This window comes from Tachypleus tridentatus, chromosome 9 (genome assembly GCF_004210375.1).
Source record: "Tachypleus tridentatus isolate NWPU-2018 chromosome 9, ASM421037v1, whole genome shotgun sequence".
Lineage (NCBI taxonomy): Eukaryota > Metazoa > Arthropoda > Merostomata > Xiphosura > Limulidae > Tachypleus > Tachypleus tridentatus.
In genome coordinates this window covers 102109724-102129754 of record NC_134833.1, presented here as the reverse complement: position 1 = coordinate 102129754, position 20031 = coordinate 102109724, and the positions used below count along the sequence as shown (strand labels likewise).

Genomic DNA, 20031 nt, shown 5'->3' with positions numbered 1-20031 from the left:
ACAAGTAGTAATGTAACTAACACTTCAAACATATATTGTAACTTGTTGTAGAATGAGTTGTGTTCAATTTGTTTCTGGAAATGTAAATATAATGTATGTGTCACTAACTTAAAGGGAAAAAATTTAAGTTAAGCTTGGAAAATATTACTACTCAGGGCTTAATCTAGAATTTTAGTATGGGTGCTTGCATTGTTATTGTGGGAGTGTAACCCCCAGATGATTTGAATTTCTTTATGTTGAAGATGTTGAGTAAAGTAAAAAAATACAAGTTATTTTACTGGTATACTGATCACAGTTCCTTTAATTTTTTTTTATTTGGCCAAGGTAAAAATGTAATAAAAACCTCACACAGGTGACATTAAACATAAAATTAATCCCACAACCTATTTGAAAATCATGCTGCTTATCTACAAAGTCATTTTCAAAAAATGCTCATTTGTGCAGTATTATAAAATATCATTAATTTCAACACTGTTATATAGGAACACGTGCATGTATTTATCCTATGGTGAGAAAGAGGTTTGCTAAAGTATGAGCATTATAACTGCTGCCGTTTCCCCTTCTCCTCAGACTTTTACATTTCTACCTTCTAATTGAGGATTTTGCCAATGGTTCTTGTTTGTCCACCAAATATTTCCAAACTATTTTATATAAATTGTTCAAACAAGGTTTTTTTTGGGCTGCAAAATTATTAAAGTTAAAATTATTAACCAGACATTAACATTCTCCTTCGCACTGTCTGTTTAATACCTGCCAATTTCATACACACAAAAAGATATTTAAAACTATTTAAACTACGAAGTTTGATTCTTACTCTATTACTTCGAAAATATATTATTCTACTACTAATGTCAGCAAAATTTCTTAGTTAGGCTTACATCATGGTAACATAAATCATTATCATTTACGACCAAACGCAGAAGCTAATAAAATGTCTGTGAATTTTGAAGCTTTTGTTGGCACAGGGCAATAAGACTAATTATTAAAGGTAATCTATTTTCAAAATATTTGATGAACTGAGACTGAATACTAAATTTCACTTACATCTTATACTTTATAAAACTGCAGTAATTACTTCGTACTTGTTTTTAACATATATTTTCAACAGTACTCACTAGGCCTAACTTAGTCTTTTACCAATGACGGTGATCGACTTGCTCAAATATTGGACTCGATACTGTTTTTAACATATGACATATCTCAGTGTAAGTACTAACAATATTTACAGTTTAATTTGTCCTATCATTACGATACTATTAATAAATAAGTAATACAACCTGTAAATTGTGTAATAAGTTGTTTAACAGGAATCACTCGAACTTGGCTATATTATTAATAGTAACGAGAATTACGATACTGCTAGTAAAACTTGGTTGCTCTAAACAAACATTGCAATGCAAAGTACGATTACTATACTGTTTCTTTTTCAAAATAATCTAAATTTTTTCACATCAGTTGCGTACTGAATTTGAGCAATTACGACGTCACGCACATATGGTCGAGTCCTCTGTAATACCTCTTACAATCCTAGGTGGAAAATTGATCTGCAATATGTAAATAACATATATGGTATTATTTTGTATTCACAACGATATAATGCTCTATACTTGTATAACTTATTTTAGATTTAATATACCCAATGTTTTATCAGATATGAATAGCTTTTTAAGAGCTGGCACCCCAGTAACGGTAATGTACTATAATATCTTCCTTTTTTTCATCTGAGTAATAATTTTCACACAGGTTAAAAACAAAAACAAAAAACAAACAACTTTTTCCATGGTGGTCTTGGCATGATATAACAGTAAGTATGCTTGGAAGAAGATAAATTTGAATGTCTTAAATTATTTATGATTCTTTTATAATGAGTCTTGTACCGTTATCTTCTCCTGATTGGACAGTGGTAAGTCTACGGATTTACAATACTAAAATTAGCCGTTCGATTCCCCGCACACAGTGGACACAGCAGATAATCCGATGTGGCTTTGCTATAAGAAAAACACAAACACATATACCATTATCCTATATCATAATTACAGGTGGGTATAGCTTTGATTGACAATCGAAGCATATTAATTTTATTCGCTCAAATGGATCAACAAACTAGGAACAATACAAATGCAATAACTGAATTGAAACACAACTGAAAAACGCCCAGTAGATTTCTTATAATTTTTATATGTTCTTTATAAACAGAGATTGAAAATATACATAACTCATTACTGTTGTGCCATTATAAACAGTTAGCTTGCCAGATGAAGAATAAATCGTGATTTTGTAAAAATTTATAATATTTAGCTTATACTAATCTCATTGGGATTCACGTTTTTAACAATATGTACAATATAAAGATTCAATTCTTACTGAAGCTTTAAAATTTACCCACACGTATAGTCCATGATTAATTTTTGGTTAACCATATCATCTAATCTTACATCTACCATCTTGCATTACGGTTGCATCAGAGTTAATGTTTTTGTCTATTGATACCTAGTCATATCCTAAGAATAAGTTTTGTTGATAAAAATAAAGACATTGTCATTAACTAATTCTCTCAGTAGTGTGTGTTTTTATATAACAACAAAGCCACATCTGGCTATCTGCTGAGTTCACCGAGGGGGATCGAACCGCTGATTGTAGCGTTGTTAGTTCGCAGACCTACCGCTGTACTAGGGGTGGACTGCTCAATCGTAGTTTTTGTTTACTTTTTACACCATAATTACACTACCACAGAGATAGGTAAGCAATAACTTATTCCCATGCTAAATGAGTTTTCATGCAAAGTAATAAAGGACTATTTTACCTATAGCTGTCCATGATTATGACATTGTATATCATAAGAAAGTCTGTGAATCATTTGAAAAGTAAAGGAACACATTAATTAAAAATAATAACAAAAGAATCAAGCGGTAAACTCGAATATTTCCCAACTTTTCGCACAAAATAATTATTAACGTTATCTCCTGAACGTCTATTTGAAAGACAACTTTAAAAATATATGTATTGGTGTTTTTATCCACATTGAACATGTACTATTGGAAAGTACATTTTATGTTGGGTCGAGAGTGATCTAACAGCTAAATGCCGGACTGTGGATTTACGGATACATCATTCGTAGCTTATTATCGTATTGCAAACAAACAAAAAATGCACCTCGAACATTTAGAACTTGATACATTATGAGGGTAATGGACAAATATACAAATATCAATATTTTCTCAGGAAAGATTACCTTTATAGTTAATGGTGGGTGTTGTTTACTCGGTGCCTTACCCCGAATGTATAATTTAAAAATTAGGGACGGTTATGTGCCCTAAAACATTAACTAGATTTGTGTGAATATACAAAAGCAAGCAAATAGGAAAAAAATATCTTACGTTACCAATTGAAACGTAACTTCTACTTTATGTAGCCCCACCTCTATCAGTGACTTAGCGGTATATCTGAGGGCTTATAAAAACCGAGTGGACGCAGTACAGGTAGTGTATTGTGTGACTTTGATCTTAACACAAACAAACAAATGCTTTGTGTATTTCAACACCGACAACCAACTTTGTTTTAGATGGTGATTTTGGACGATTAAAAAATATATACATTTGTTTGCTAGAAGAGTATATGTTATTCTAAGTTAAAGATGAAACTAACAAGTGAACCCTGACTATCACAATAAGAGAGGTGGGATCCATCAGATCTGTAAAACAAACAAAGAAATTCCATTACACACACAAATAAAAATGTGATGTTGTTTTAGTGTAGCAATTTCCATCTTCTATGTAATGGTCAACTAGTCTGGGTACTAAAGCAAAGGAATAACACATTTTCACCAAATAAAAAATTGTAAGTTTGGGTCTCTAACAGACTGTTAATCATACGAGCTTAGATTACTTATGTTGCTGATAATTTCTATTCACATTATAAGGAAGACAAACTTCTAGCTCATACTAACTTGTACAAACTTTTGTATCACTCTTTCACTTTGTTTTGACTTTTAAATCAGAGAGGTGATGACACAGTATAATGGTTTATTATTTATGCAGCACGTAACCTAAGTTAATACAACTTTAATGAGTATTTATATCCTGTTAAAAAGAGCAATGAGTAATTGAGAGATACCTGGATACATAATATACTTAAATAAAGATTTATTACCTTCTAGTTATGAAACGGTAAATTTAAAATATATCAGCTTAATTGTGAAACTTTTTCTTTTAATCATAAAACCTCCATTGAAATGGTCATCAAATGCTCAAATTAAGCAACTAACTGCCATAGTTACTCTTTAAACATTGTTCGAGATGTAGAAGATAAAAGAGAATAATTTATTTAACATATATAAAGGTATTAGAAGTCAATCAATCAAAAAAAAATAACAATTACATTTGAATACAACATCAGGTATAAAAATGAAATTAACTGACACAAAATAAATAAGACTGAATAATGAAATAACCCAAAATAAACAAGGTTTAATAAAAACATTTTAAACTAAGTTCCAAACCGAAATATCAATTACATAAGGAAATAAAAGAAATGAAACACAATGTAATTACAATGAAATAAAACGAAACAAAATCCAACTGAAATTTAAATTTCAGAACAAATTCAAAAGACAAATTTAATCTTTATACAAAGTCAAATGATACAGAACTAAAAATAATAAAAAACAAACTAAATGTGCTATAATGAAATCTCAAATTAGAGAATTAAATAGAAAACAGAATGAAAAACGAAATTTTATATAGATATGAAACAATACAAGCAAACACTGGATGAGTTTGGCCAGTAATTATATAAAGGAAAATTTTATACTAGATATTAAAACAACAAATGAAAAGAACTAGGTTACAAATCATTATCACTCTTCGTAATAAACATTAAAGAACAAACTTGTTTTATATTTTTATGGAAAGCTACATAATGGCCATTTGCAACAGCTGTCCCCATATACTGTATGTATTAAAGGGAAGACGTGTGGTCGACAGCGCCCACAATTATGTTGGCTAGACCCCTGGCTGTTGTCTTACTAATCAACAAGTTTAATCATTATATATATATGAATTTCTTCCATCACTGTTTGGTTGTAAGACAGAGCTTCAGAACTGTAAACTGATCTATCATATTGATTACTCTTATTAAGGCTAATACTTTGCAAACAATGAATCAATTAATTTAAACTTGAAGGTTTCACAACACTAACTTGTCTACTGAAGTTAATTAAATATATTCGAAACAAGTAAATAAAATACTTCCTGTTTTCATAGAAAAATCATATTTACACTCATGAATCCGACACAAAAATATTTTATAGCACTACAAACATATATAGTTCACAAAAATATGGTCATGAAAGAATTTTAAAATTCTATAAGATTCAAAATAATTTAGTTCTACGAATAAAATAAACGTTTAAATCAAAACCATTAGAAAACAATAAGTACATCATATTTTCTCTCGTTTTGAATAACTAATTAATGACTTCGCTTTGTAAATATAAAGCACATTATCTTCGAACATTATAGTTGTTATAGTTGTAAAATAGTTCTCCATCAACACCAGTAAAATCGATATGCTACCAGATGTCACAATTGGTGTGATTTAGATTATTAAGGTTTGGTTTGAACTTCGCGCAAAGCTACACGAGGGCTATCTGCGCTAGCCATCCCTAATTTAGTAGTATAAGTAGAGGGAAGGCAGCTAATCATTACCATTCACCGCAAACTCTTGGGCTACTCTTTTACCAAGAAATAGTAGGATAGACCGTAACATTATAACGCCTCAACGGCTGAAAGGGCGAGCATGTTTGGTGCGACGGGGATTCGAACCCGCGACCCTCAGATTACGAGTCGGACGCCTTAACCCACCTAGCCATGCTGGGCCAAATTATTAAGGAAACGTTTCACCTTTCTCTCAATGATATACTAGATTTTTTACGAATATTTCAGATTACGAATTATTTGAATAACTCTTTCATCAAGATCAAATAAACATAGAATAAAAATTATGTCGCTCACTGTGATCAAATCCTTTTATTGCGATCTTTATCCAAGATATAGATTTATCAGTATTCGATTAAACTTTTCAATTTCATGAATTATTCTGCTCTTGTATATTTCATGTTTCTATACACAAATAGATGTATAAAAACTGGTTTGTATACGCTACATTAACGTATAAACATGTATTTTAACATTATATATTAACCATAAGTGAAATACATAACATTATTGATCATCGTCTGAACCTATACTCGTGACAACCAATGCCAGTACTGGAATTTTTTCCACACGCTACATCATGTAGCAATTTAAACAAATATCACGAATATAAAAGCAATGAGAGACTAAAGCTGCAGAAATGGCTTTTACCTCGTACTTCATTACCCAGTTCATATTTTAAATACAAAATATAGGTAAAGACACTCTGTAATGCTATAGAAGTACCACAGAAGACAACAAAACTAAATTCACTGTCATAGCACATCAACTATTTTGAGTTATTGTAATTTCTATATTAGCACTGCCATAAAGAGGTCATAAAACATACTCTATCAAATAAACATGCAGAAACAACTAAAATAATACACATCCTTCCATAATTTATACAGTCAGTATCAATTTCTGATGCTGCGTTACAGCAAAATTTCTTTAATGTATCCTAGGAAGACTGGTATAAGTCTAGCTGACCGATGGGAATGATCTCACACCACAAAAATAGCAACAACAGAAACAATGTTGAATTGGTTAACGTGAAAGATCATCTAAAAAATTTCAGAACTCTGATAACATTCCTCACGAAACATAGCCTGACAGTTCATTAATTGTGATCGACTGATTATTTAAAATTAAGCACAAAGCTACACAATGGGCTACCTGTGCTCTGTCCACCATGGGTATTGAAACCTGGTTTCTAACAGTGTGCATCCAAATACATACTGCTGAGCCACTGGGAGGCTCGTTAGTTGTGTCAAGATCATAAAGCATCAGAGTTAACCAGCTCCTCTTGCTTCGATTTCTGGATCATTCATTCTTGTTAATGCGTTCAATGTATTTGTACTTGCCATATGACCACTGAATTATATGGCTCACGTGACTGAATTTCCAGAAAAGTTGATATGGAACAGTTTCTTTAAAACTGAGTTGCTTACAGACTGCAACCACATACCACAGCTATAGTCAAGTAGCAAGTTCAGACTTGTATTTGCTACTGTTCGTATTTTTTGACATATGGCCCCATTACTCAATTGTTAAAATACCAATGCATATGCGATGACTGTTACATAACAATTATTTCAAGTTTTTATTCCTGGGGACATTACAATACATCTGAAATAGGCAGAGGGTTACTGGTGAGAGTCACTTGAGGGTATTATTTTAATCAAAACATCAGAGGATTTGGAACGTTGCCAGTTGGTTTTCTAATTTGCATGTAGGTTATTATAATGCACAAAAGAGTAGTTATTCCAGTTGCCGGTTTGTTTTCTAAGTTGCATGTAGGTTATTTTGATGCACAAAAGAGTAGTTGTTACAATCGGTTCATAAACTTAGAAATAATTCATTTGACAGTCTATATATGCCAGACCATCAACTTGAAGATGATATGGTAAAAAGGCACTTCAAATTGTATTATCCACAGTTCAGCCAACATATCAGAAAAGAATTGTAATAAAATATCAGCGAATGGTTAAACTATAGTGAGCCTGATGGATTAATCGACACAAGCAAACACATATCGATAATCTTTCAGTTTTGGACAGAAAAACAGTTTTGTGAAGAAAACATAATATGCCTGTATACCATCTTGTTATCCTTAATTATAATATAATTGTTATAATATAGTAAAATATAAAAATCAAAATAATACAAAATAAATCAATTAGATTTAAATTTCAAAAGCAAATGAGCTTACAATCACAAAATAAATCCTTTGAAATTTGAAAGGAAAATATCAACGTAAAATTATTGCTTTTGTAATAATTAAAGAAAAATAAATAAGGAATTAAAATCAAAATGCAATGAAATTACAAGTACAAGATAAATCTTTTATATTAACCAAGTCGTAAAGATAAAATTAAATCAATACTAAATATCATAATATTACGTAATAAAAGCACATGTGATTGCAATCATAGTTATGATACATGAAACCAAGACGGTGAAAACTTTGACTTTCTCACATATGACTGGAGAGAGTATACTTGTCTTTTTTAATTTTAATCCTTTAAGTGTATTTACATATTATATACATTATTTTGATACTTGCATAGAAACATAAAGACAAAATTATAATACTAAAAGCAAAATAAGTGACACCAACAGACAGGTCTTTTATTTTTAATAACAAATGACGAAGGAACAAATTACTATATTTATATAAAAATCCCTATAATATTAGTAAAAATTAAACATTCTTTATCATGAAATCAACTTCATGGCAGGCTCAGCTTCACAAATGTTGCCATAAACATGATTGAGGGCTTGTCTTTAATGTTGACACCACCGCCTCGATGGTTCAGTCTCAGGATTGCAGGATACAACTATTGCCATGTTTGAAGTCTCTAATGACAGGAGCTGCCTTTCTGTTAACCTTGATTTTACTTCAGTTGACTTCGACATTATCTCTTCCATGAAAACTCACTATATGAGGAACACTTTAATATAAAAACTTAAACATTCTTTAACCGACATTTAATAAAAACATTAAGTACACCATATATTCAACATCTTTAAATAATGCTGCATGGGTCAGTAATCACACTTTATATGTGTAAAAACGGCTGGTTTGGGTTGAGAAAAATTTTTATGCAGAGGAGCGAATAACGTTTCGACCTTCAGTCATCGTCAGTTTCACAAAGAAAGAAAGAGGTAACTGACCGATAGCTGACCACATGTTTGAAGGGGGTTGTGTAACTGAGTGTAGGAATGTAGAGGGCGTGCTTAGATGTTTGATTATATTTATTAATATAGGTATAAAGGCGTTCCTTTATATTGGTTTATTTTGGGCTTGAGTTGTTGCATAAGTAAGGCTTCTTTAATTTTGCGTTTGTTTATGTTTGTTTCTTTATTTAGTATTCGAGTGTTTTCTATGGTTATGTTGTGTTTATTTGACTTGCAGTGTTCGAAAACGTGTGAAGGTGACTTTTTATGTTCTTTGAATCTGGTTTCCATTTTTCTACTTGTTTCTCCAATATAGAAGTCGTGGCAGTTATCATATTGTATTTTATAAATAATGTTAGTGTGATGTTTGTCAGTGTAGTTTTTTCACAGTATGGACCTTAGTTTTGTGCGTGGTTACACAATCCTCTTCAAACACGTGGTCAGCTGTCAATCAGTTACCTCTTTCTTTCTTTGTAAACCTGACGATGACCGAAGAAGGTCGAAATGTTGTTCGCTCCTCTGCATACAAAATTTTTCTCAACCCAAACGAGCCGTTTTTACATATATATTTTTCTCTACAAGTGGGTTTTCCCGTCATCACTTATTATTATTTAATCACACTTTACTTTATACCTCAAAGGCTTAATGTTCATACTAAATCTTTTATTTTCATTCATATATTGCTTGACAGTTGCTATCAGTGTAAATGTTACATAATACTCAATAATAACGTTATGCAATGTTTATGGATATGCGCAATACCACACTTATATATCTATCTATACATTATATTGCCATATTTACATATTTTAATGTTACATATTGTCACATGTGTAGCTTTGAATGAACTGCCTTAAAATAAGTTATGCACCTTTACCGTGGTAAACCACGTGCCCCCCCCCCTTTGTTAGCTATTTCTACATAGTTGCAGGACTTTAACTTGCTATGATCTACGTGCTATTAAACTTGACAAATTTTCTCAGTTTCTTGACTGGCATAATTTAACCAAATTAAGACTTCCAACAAAATATTTTTGGTTAGCTTTAACAAGTGTGCTTTCATTAGAGCCTATTCGTACATACCCAGACCTATCTATCATTAATACAGTATTCTCAAGTAAAACATATTTACTGTTCTTGATGGCTACATACACCATTATCAATTCTGCAAGGATTTTGTATCACCATTCAAAAGTCAATACAATTGTTTTCGTAAGTATCACTTCACTTGATGGTTCAGAAAGTAAGGGTTGCAACACCCTTTTTGTTCAATCAATTTTATGGCTGTCCCAGCTTCGTAATATTCAAGTTCAATAACTCAATGCAATGAATACATTTGATTGTGAAACATAGCTAGGATTCTGTTACTGATCTTACAAGCACGAACTGTTTTGGTAGCTTGGTCTGGCACAGTAAATGATAGTCCTGTCATAAATATGCCAATGTTGAATATTTCATTAAAGCGTTCTTTAGTGACAGAAGTGTTTTTCACGTTCGTTGGCCCTTTTAGAAGCGTATCAGTTTTAATGAGAGCAGATAATGGTGTAGCAGTCTTGGAGAAGATGGTAATATAACAATGGTGATACAATGCAAAATTAAAGACTCTGCAGATTTTTCATTTGATGATGTATAAAAGCTAGCATCATATAGTCGTAATTTTCACAGTGCTAGTGGAGACACCATATTTGGCCACAGTATGGCCAAAGAATTCTAGCTGCATGTACGTGAGCACACACTTCTCTGGTTTTAACTTAAAATCTATAAAAATCCACTGAAGTATACTATGCTCAGGTTTTCTGCAGCAGATTCGAATGCGTGGCCAAACATTAAGACTTTATCATATAGACTGGACAGCTTTTCTACTGCATAATCTTCAGTGTAAACCTATTAGACTATACAAAGTGGCAGATGTCTTACACCTGCTGAATATGTCATACTGCAAAACTCGTACAAACCATCTCGAGTGCAGTTTATACAGTTTATTTATATAGGATATCAATGCCAAAAATCAAGGTCAGATATGATTACCTTCATTCTGTGATTAACATTACCTAAATGTAGTCAAATATATGCTTCTTCAGTCATGTCTAGTATATTACCATTTACCAAACCAAAATCACTATTAAACGACCAGAGTGGTTACTACATTCAGTTATTGATACATAATGAAAATAACCAGCGTTCTGGCACCTCCAGTGTTAACCATAAACTTCTTATCTTGCTCCTGTACCTTCATAGTCAAACACTAAGCATCATTCAGGTCTATGAGAGCTGAGTTGATCATCAACCTTTTCAATGCGAGATGTTGGTTACACTGTTCAAAATCACTGACCATATCCAACTTTGGCTCAAATAATTGAAGTAGCAGCAGCTATAGCTTACTGTTAGCCTTCTGTATTTATTATCTAGATAATAAAAAATTGTAGCTTTGACTATCGTGCTACATACCTTAGTCTGGATAGTTCAGTGTTAAATGAATCAACTGCTCAGACCCAAAATCAATACTTTTATCTTCTCTTTTAGAGTTACAAAAGAAGAGAGGCACCAATGATACTAACTATGGTACAAACATGTTAGGAGAATCAGAGAAGCTTTGCCAGTTCAAATGAAACCAATAGGGTCGTGTTGGCTTCTAGTATGACTTTGACAGGTTAGAACTTAGCATGATGCAGCTATGCAGCTGCTTGAGGTGAAAAATGTGCCTGTGGGCTTCTTCATCACTTGTAACGTATTCCAACTCATAGTATTCTAGTTATGAGTTTTGTCTTCTCAGAAAGAGCCTTCGTTAGGGTGAGAATGTCTGTCACGCGTAAGTGATGTGTCATTACTTCAACCAGATAGCTCTTGCAATGAACTTGTCTTTGAGGAAATTATTGTGATCTGCCAAAGTTTCTGCAGGATTTACCTTTTGTTGCAAATTATGAAAATAATCAGTGTAAGTGACCAAGCTTTTTTTGGACCTTGAACTTGGTCCTATAGATAACCCAGTTCTCCACAAGGTTTATGCATTGGCACAATTTGACTTTAACTGTGTTATAATCCTAGAGCTGTCCCTCCCCCAAAAGCTCGATCGACTGTAGAGCTGTGCACACGTGGTGTAAAGCTTTTGTGCTTAAGTACAAAGAAATACTAAAAATGTAACCTTACATCCACATATTACAAAAAGAACATACTATGAAATGCAATGTTTAAAAGTATCCAAACCAGTTACAGATCTTTGGATGACACAGATTCCTGAAGTAGTGGTAATACTCCTCTCAGACACTAATAATTTAAACTACTTAGAACAGCTGGTTTATACATTACAATCTTGCATATGCTGTAAAATTAGTTGGGAAATAACTTGAGTCTTGATAAACATTCCTGGTTCCAGGATAAATCACAGTTAAAATAACATATCTGTTTCACATGTTCTAGTCTTCTTGGGAGCAGTTTCTGACGCATGTATAATGTTAAATGAAGCATATGGCCCTTGCAATTTCTGTTGTTCTGAAGAGCGCTTGTGGCAGCATAGGTGCGAGTCAACGTTTTAATTAAGCCTTTAGTTAACGTGAACCTGGGAGGTGAATTACCCGCTTCAACAATCATTGTTATTGGCTTTTTCCTTTTCTGTTACAAAATCCAGCTTGATGTGATCACTTTGAATCATTATGTTCTTTAGGCAATCAACGTAAATAGCAAAAGCAACTCTTTACGGCACCTACCCATTCTTTGAGCTTTGAACTCATCCATATGGATCACCGAGTTTCACATAAGGTAAAATCAGGTGGCCAACTGAGTAATAAGTAGGCTCTATTTACCAAATCTTCATTAACTAAAGAGTTTTGAGTACTGAACCACCCAAACTCAGCTTTAGATTGTATACCACTTTTTGAACCCAACCATTTAGTAGATAAAGCAGACAGAAACATTTGAGGACACATTTAGCGTTTTTTTACTGTTTCTTTAAATATTAACAGATTAACGAATTGCATTTCTTAACTATTACAAAATGGTGGTGCAGACAGATATGTGCTACCAGAGCCTCTACAATTCTATGGTTTAAACATTTTAAGCACTCAAATCTGGAGACAATGCATTTCAATGAATGCAAGTTCTTCAAGTAAGATCAATAATGAATGCTGAATTGTGTGGAATATGTGCCACCATTTAATTCCACATGAATCTCAGCTGCTAGTCGCATTATCAGACTGTTATCAGAGTAAAAGGCCTGGAAATGTTTAGATTAAAAAAAAGAGCTGCAAGGTCATGGTGAGATATCGACTGCTTCACCAAATTTTGTCTCAGCTCTTTAAGATGCACGTCATCTACCGTATATACCTCATCTTTTTCTCCAGTTACAAGTAACCCTGACAAGGACATGGAAATACCTGTAAGATTCAGTGAATGCCCAAGTGTCCTATAGAGATCAATGCAGTTTATCTATTGTGAGCCAGATTGGTCATTACCATTAAACAAATCTTTGCTCAAAGACAAATTTAGATCATTGATGTAGCTCTCAATATAAATGGTAAACGTCTTTTGTCCAACAAAAGATCTCTCCTTGTCCTTGCTACATTCATGAATCATGCTTCTACCTCAACCACACTTTTTCTCTCTCCACTGTGAGTTCTGTATGGTTTCAGAAAATACACTCCATCATCATAATTTATAAACTTTATAAGGAAGAACATTCAAATTAAACTCCATAAAAGCAAATCCTTGGTCATGACATAAGAATGGTAACCCAATAATTTAATCAGTGGTACTTGCAAGTAAAATATAAACCAACAGGTACTCACTGGTATCACAGTAACAACAACAATAAAAAAACAAAAAACAAAAACAACACACTTATTGTAAGAGAATAGAGGTACGTGAATTTGGACAGCCAAATAAAGACTTGAAGAATCGTGTAAAGCGTGAAACAAAATCTTTACTAAACAATACTGAAATATACGACCACTTTGTTATGGTAATGGCCACTGTTAATATAATGCTTAAAGAAACTGGCTGCTGAAGTGAAGGAATAACATATATTCACTGGACGGAAGGTTGTCATGTCTGCTCAAAGTTCTAGTGTGGTATTTTACAAATATATATTACACACGTCAATGATTATTCTTATCTTATATATTTAAGAGAAGGTAAAATCCTAGCTCATACTAACCTGTAGAAACATCTACGCCACCTCTACACTTGGATATGATTCACTAGAAGACCAGTGAAACAAAAACGCGGAATGAATGTGACATGATGTGCTACTTTAGTCCGGAAAGAGTATTAATGGAAGTTTAACATTATTTACGACGAAGTTTAGCAACTGCAAAGCACGTGTATGAACAATAAAAATAACGAATACTTGAGGACAGTTAGCTAGGAGAGAATAAAATACAGAAGTTTTGAGCTCCTAAAGGTCTACAAATACTCATGAGTCAGCAATATAGCAAAACATTTGTACATTTTAAAAATTATTTTAAAACATTTTATTGTGCTTTTTTCTCTTATAGTAAAGCCACATGGGACTATCTGCTGAGCCAAACGACCTTTTTCTTATTAAGTCAGTTTATGAATTAATTGGTTAACACAAAGGTTTGACTTCACAAGCTATTCTATATATAAAAACAATTTTATTAAAATTGTGAAAGTTTTTTAGAATTGATTACTAACTTGTGAAATGTCTTTTCGATAAACCTATCGGAAAATATATACTTGTAAAGTCGTGGTTGGTTGGTTTCATCAAAAACGGATTGTTATTGTAGAAGGGTAGATAGAGTTCTGATAAAAACAAAACAAAACAAAACAAAAACAATTGTACTATTATTCCATCAGGAGTATGTGAGTAAATATGTTAGTATTTCGATGAATTTAAAACGCAGGTTAAAATTTGACATTAAACGTTTTCAGTATATTTGATCGGACTCCATGTTATCCACACCAGTTTTATGTCTTTTTTTTCTATATCAACACCTTTAAGCATATAAAAATATTCATTTTTTAAAGTTCTCATTCCTTCTGACATGTTGATATTGTATTTCTCTTTAGATCAAAAGTTTTCTCCTCCAATCTAGTTTCATTTTTAGCATTACATAAAATAACCACAGATGACACTACTTTCGGTTGATGGTTACATACGTTTGAAGTTGGTAATGAAATTAATCATCATATCGCGCGCGTGTGTTTTTTTCGAAGCAAAGCCGCATGGGGTTATCTACTGTATCCATTGTAGGGAATCGAGCCCCTGATTACAGCGTTGTAAATCCAAAGACTTATCGCTGACAGGAATATTGATATAATTGAAAAGTAATTAAACAATCGTTATTTTGTACCTTATTATATATACAGTGTTTATGCTGCAAGCAAAATTTGAATTAACAAAAAAAAACAAAAAACACATGGAGTTTAAACAATGTAAATATATTGTGGTGGAAGTAATAATTTCTCTTTATTCAAACAATTAACGAATAAAGACGTGCCATTTAAAAAAAGAAACCACATTAAAGTAACGTTAACATAAATAAGGCCCTACTAAAACCATGTGATGATATTGAAACTTTATTTTACTTTTTGACATTGTCCTTTGAGAAGAATGATTGCTATAAAAACACAGTAAAATTCCATTTAAGTGCTGAACACTTCAGTACGATATCGATCATGTTTTATATTTTGATTTTTCGATTTGCCAACTGGGGATTCGGGCCACTGCGAAATAGAATAGGGGCATGGGCCTCGCGTCCCAGGTACTAGCAACGTCTCCTAGAGTTTGTGTTATATTACTCTTGTATTTCATATTAATCAGAGAGATACAGAAGGTACTTTTTTATGAGAAATCGGCCCGGCCTGGCCAGGTGGGTTAAAGCGTTAGACTCATAATCTGAGGGTCGCGGGTTCGAATTCCCGTCGCACCAAACATGCTCGTCCTTTCAGCCGTCTAGCGTTATAATGTTACGGTCAATCCCCACTATTCATTGAAAAAAGAGTAGCCCAAGAACTGGCGTTGGTTGGTGATGACTAGCTGCCTTCCCTCTAGTCTTACACTGCTAAATTAGGGATGGCTAACGCAGATAACCCTCATGTAGTTTTGCGCGAAATTCTAAAGACAAACGTACGAGAGATCAGGTTGAATAAATAAAATAAGTACAGACTCATTCTATCGTTTAATAATAAGAAAAGACCGATCACATATAGACCAGAGCTTCTATTATAGTACATAAAAGATTTAATAACATTTTGTCTTTGACTCACAATATGATACTAGAATATATCTTTCTTCATCTAGAAGAAAGTAAATCAAGATTTCTTACTTTTTATATTATTTGATAGTGTTTTATTTTTTCTTAAAAAGATAAAAACTGAACAACAACACTTTCATGAAGCACGTTTTGGATATTTTAACATATTAAGAAAGAACGTACATAATCAGGACTAAGTTGTTAATCAAGTTTATACGAGAGTTCTCAGACTTCTGTCAATTTATAATAATATTTTATCTTATTTTAAACAAAAATGTATTCCTGTTGGCGTGATAGCTTGTTAGTCTGATTCCTTGAAGTATAAAGTATTTTAGAGTGAAGATAGGCACTCACAGTACACTAAATTTACAATAATCTGGATTCAGTTTATGTTTTGTTGTATGCTAAAGTGATAACGAGTTAGACTCATTAACTGTATTACACTTCCATTACTGTGCGCAAAAGAGATTACACCAGAAGATGGCGTAAAATTAAATTTTGACCTGAGGCAGGAGGTGAGGAGACAGCTGAAGGATCGAACGTCTGTTTCGTGAGTCGTTATTTGGGGAGAAAGTCTGGAAGTAGTTTACTACGTTTTAACAGAACAGGTGCAGTGGTATAATGCTGTAATTGTTTAGATAGTTTACTATTTAATACTGTGAATGTTAAAGCTGACACTGATAATAATAAGCTAATAAGTAAGGCACTTCAATAGCAATTAACTATTATAAAATTACAATAATTATTTTGGAAACTATTCAGAATTTGAGGCAACACTTAGCAGTAGTTCTGCCTTTTCTTATTTTTGCAGTAGCTCCATTTTTTTTATCAGATATCTTGAATGCGTTTTGTAAGTATTGTTTATTTCGCCCTAACACAAAACTTAAATAAAAAACAAAAAGCAGACGCTTGCCAACGGTTATTACCACTTCTATAATAATTTCTTTAATCTTTACTCTCTATAAAATCTTAGTTTTAAATATTATTACAAATTTCTTTGGTCTGTAGTCACTTTCTTCATGAATTATGGACCAACTTAAGGTCAAATGATTATTCTCTTTCAGACCCATATTACAAGTCTTTAAAAATCCTAAGGGTGCTTAGCCGTCAGCAGATTTAAACACGGGTTCATCCCTCGTGCTTTAAACTTCCTATGCCTCTGATCATATATATAATTGTCAAAGTCAAAGAAGAGTTGCGTAGTAGCATTCCATATTTTGGTTTTTGTATGTCGGCTCTCTTAACATGTTTAAAATATATTGTACAATCTTGCGAAACAAATCCTGGTTGATTTTTCATTGTATTTTTGTGTTAAGATTGGACAACAAAATTCATGGTTGAGTGTTTTACATTGATATGAACATTAGTTAATGTTGGAGTTTTTTTGAAAGACAATAGTTAAGTAGCGATTGTTACAGATATTGTGATTAAAAATTAGCTATATTGATGCATTTGTTTGAATATAAATAGGTCTATTTGAATTTTTAAGTTTGAGGATAAATCACTAGTTTCTTAATTTCTGGATAATTATATCTTTTTAACAAAGCTGTGAAGTTTTTTGTTGAGTTTCATATAAATACAGTTGAAAATCCAGCGTAGAGGAAAGGTTAACATTTCAAAAGTAAGATATGTGAAGATATGTTTCTTGTCCTGTTTTAAAGTGAAGATATGTTTGATATATTTTCTTTGATGTGTTAAAGAGATAGCTGGTCAGACAGATTCTCTAAAATGTGCCAAATTGAAGGCAACTTATGTAGATTCCTTGTAATTACGAAAGTAAAGACAGGTCGGAGAGATTTTCTACAATGTGTGAAAGCAAAGGTTGGTCAGGTAGATTCCCTACAATGTTTAAAAGTGAAAGCAACCAGACAGAGTCTATATAATGTAACAAGAGGAGACAGATTAAAGAATTTCTTGCAATGCGTCAAGCAAAGAAAGGTCCAACTAGTTCCTTGTTGTATGACAAAGTGAAAGTGGGTCAGAAAACGACAAATTCCTTGTTTTATGTTAAAGTGAATATACCTTCGACACGTTCTTTGTTTCATCTCAAAATTAAATTTATGCAACGTGAAAATGAAGGCATGTAAAAATTAGATTAAATTCAAATCTGTAACTAGGAATCTATTTCATCCGTTGGTTTCTTTAAACATTCCGAACTTATGTTATCATGTGATAAATAAAACTTAGACTTCACATCATAATGCCCAGTTATGGCGGGTCAGTGCTAGATCAACAAGAGTATTATTGTAGTCAGATTATACAAATAAATAAGTAAAAGTTCTAAAAAACGACCACTTTTTATGTTCAAAAGAGATAGATAATTATATTAATTACTATGAATAAAAGATCTTTAAACAAAGATATGCATTTTAATGGAATAACCGTTTTCTAGAAAGTCTTTTTATTTAATTACTCTTGTGATTAGTTTTGGAAAGTATCCATAAAATGTTGGATATATTCCAGAAAGATCAGTTAATAAAGTAGGAAAGATGAAACCAAGAGAAGTAAGTCTGATTCCAAAGTAGAATGATCATAACATAAGCCTTGAAGATTCTTTCTAGATGAAAATTGGAACAAGGAAAATATCCAATTAAATATTATTTGGAAAACAACAACAAAAGAGACACAATGGACATATGGAAACCAGTTAGTATTTTGATAAAGTGAACGTCCTAAGTAAGATTTTAAAATAAATCATATGCATATTTCTCGCACAACACCGAAATAGATCTTCCATGGGTGTGTGTGTGTGTTTCTTTTAGCAAAGCCACCTCATGCTACTTGCTGTGTCAATCAAGGGGAGTCGAACCCCTAATTTTAACGTTGTAAATCCGTAAACTTACTGCTGTTCCAGCAGAAAACAACTCTTCCGTGATATTTTACTTTTGTTTTCAGGCATTAATATTTATATCACGGTGGGAAAATAATATGCAGGATTAAGTTAAAGTTACATTTTGACGTTTACGTAAGCCATAATCACAAGAAGATAATTTCATTTTTTCGTTTATTTGTTTCAGATTTTTGTGTAAAGTACACATGAGCTATCTGTGTGTTAAATTTTGAACTAATAGGCTAGAGAGAAACGTATCCACTGTCGATTCTTGGAATTCCCTTGTATAATTAAATAGTACGTTTTTGCCAATACTCTTATAACACACTCATGATCCCAAACTGTAAAGTGCATTTCTGATGTAATGTTGTGCGAACCATAAATCCTTGTATTTACAATCCGAACAAACTTATCACTAGGTCACGCCAGATTAGATTTCATTTATCCCTATTCTGTTACTCGAATTCTACTTGGCTTTGCTATTAGAAAAAAACACACACACACAGAACAATTAAAGCTAACATTTTAACACATTTAAAATATAGACATTTCATAAAAATAATATCAATACTCAATTAAATCATTCTAAAGTTACGAAGGTTTTTGGCTCAGCGATAAGTTTGATTTGTTTATAACGCTAAAAAATGGATTTTGATACCTGCAATATGCAGAGCACGGATAACCAATTGTGTAGTTTTGTGCTTAACAACAAACAGAGCTACAGTGGATGTCTTCACAACCCTGTTCCCAAGTGGCCCAACGTAACGTCTGTAGATTTACAAAGTTAGAAACCGAGTTTCGATACCAGTTGTGGGCAGAACACACAGAGCTCATTTTGCAGTTTTGTCCTTAACTACAAACAAACAAAGATAAAATTCAAGGTAGATAATGTTAGTCGCGTCTGTGAAACGTGTGATACAAAAAAAATGCAAAAAAGTTTTATAAAATTAAGAATGGTAAGTTTGCTTCAAGAACACCTCTATTTTGTTATAAGGCAGATAGACGATTGTTCACCAAAGATGGTATTATAACAATATAATACTGTTTCCTTAAGATTATCTTGTTATTACACATAAAGAGTACTAAACAAAATATTAGCAGAATTTCCATTTACAATT

General features: G+C 32.4%; 1 protein-coding gene and 1 long non-coding RNA gene across 5 annotated transcripts in view; both read right to left on the bottom strand.

The window, feature by feature from the left end:
* The window catches only part of Rab40 (RAS oncogene family member Rab40), a 40464-nt gene extending 38746 nt beyond the window's left edge, over window positions 1–1718 (bottom strand). The window contains exon 1 of one of the 4 annotated variants that reach the window (XM_076456120.1): window positions 1637–1718. The gene's annotated coding sequence lies outside the window, so the exon portion shown is untranslated. Of the gene's footprint in view, window positions 1–1044; window positions 1525–1636 lie in introns of those variants that run through there. The other 3 variants (XM_076456116.1, XM_076456117.1, XM_076456118.1) reach the window with 3 other exon arrangements.
* Window positions 1719–8332: 6614 nt separating this feature from the next.
* LOC143225913 (uncharacterized) overlaps window positions 8333–20031 on the bottom strand; it is a 45479-nt gene continuing 33780 nt past the window's right edge. Inside the window, exon 3 of the long non-coding RNA XR_013014195.1 lies at window positions 8333–8633. This is a non-coding gene — a long non-coding RNA (uncharacterized LOC143225913). The remainder of the gene's footprint in view (window positions 8634–20031) is intronic.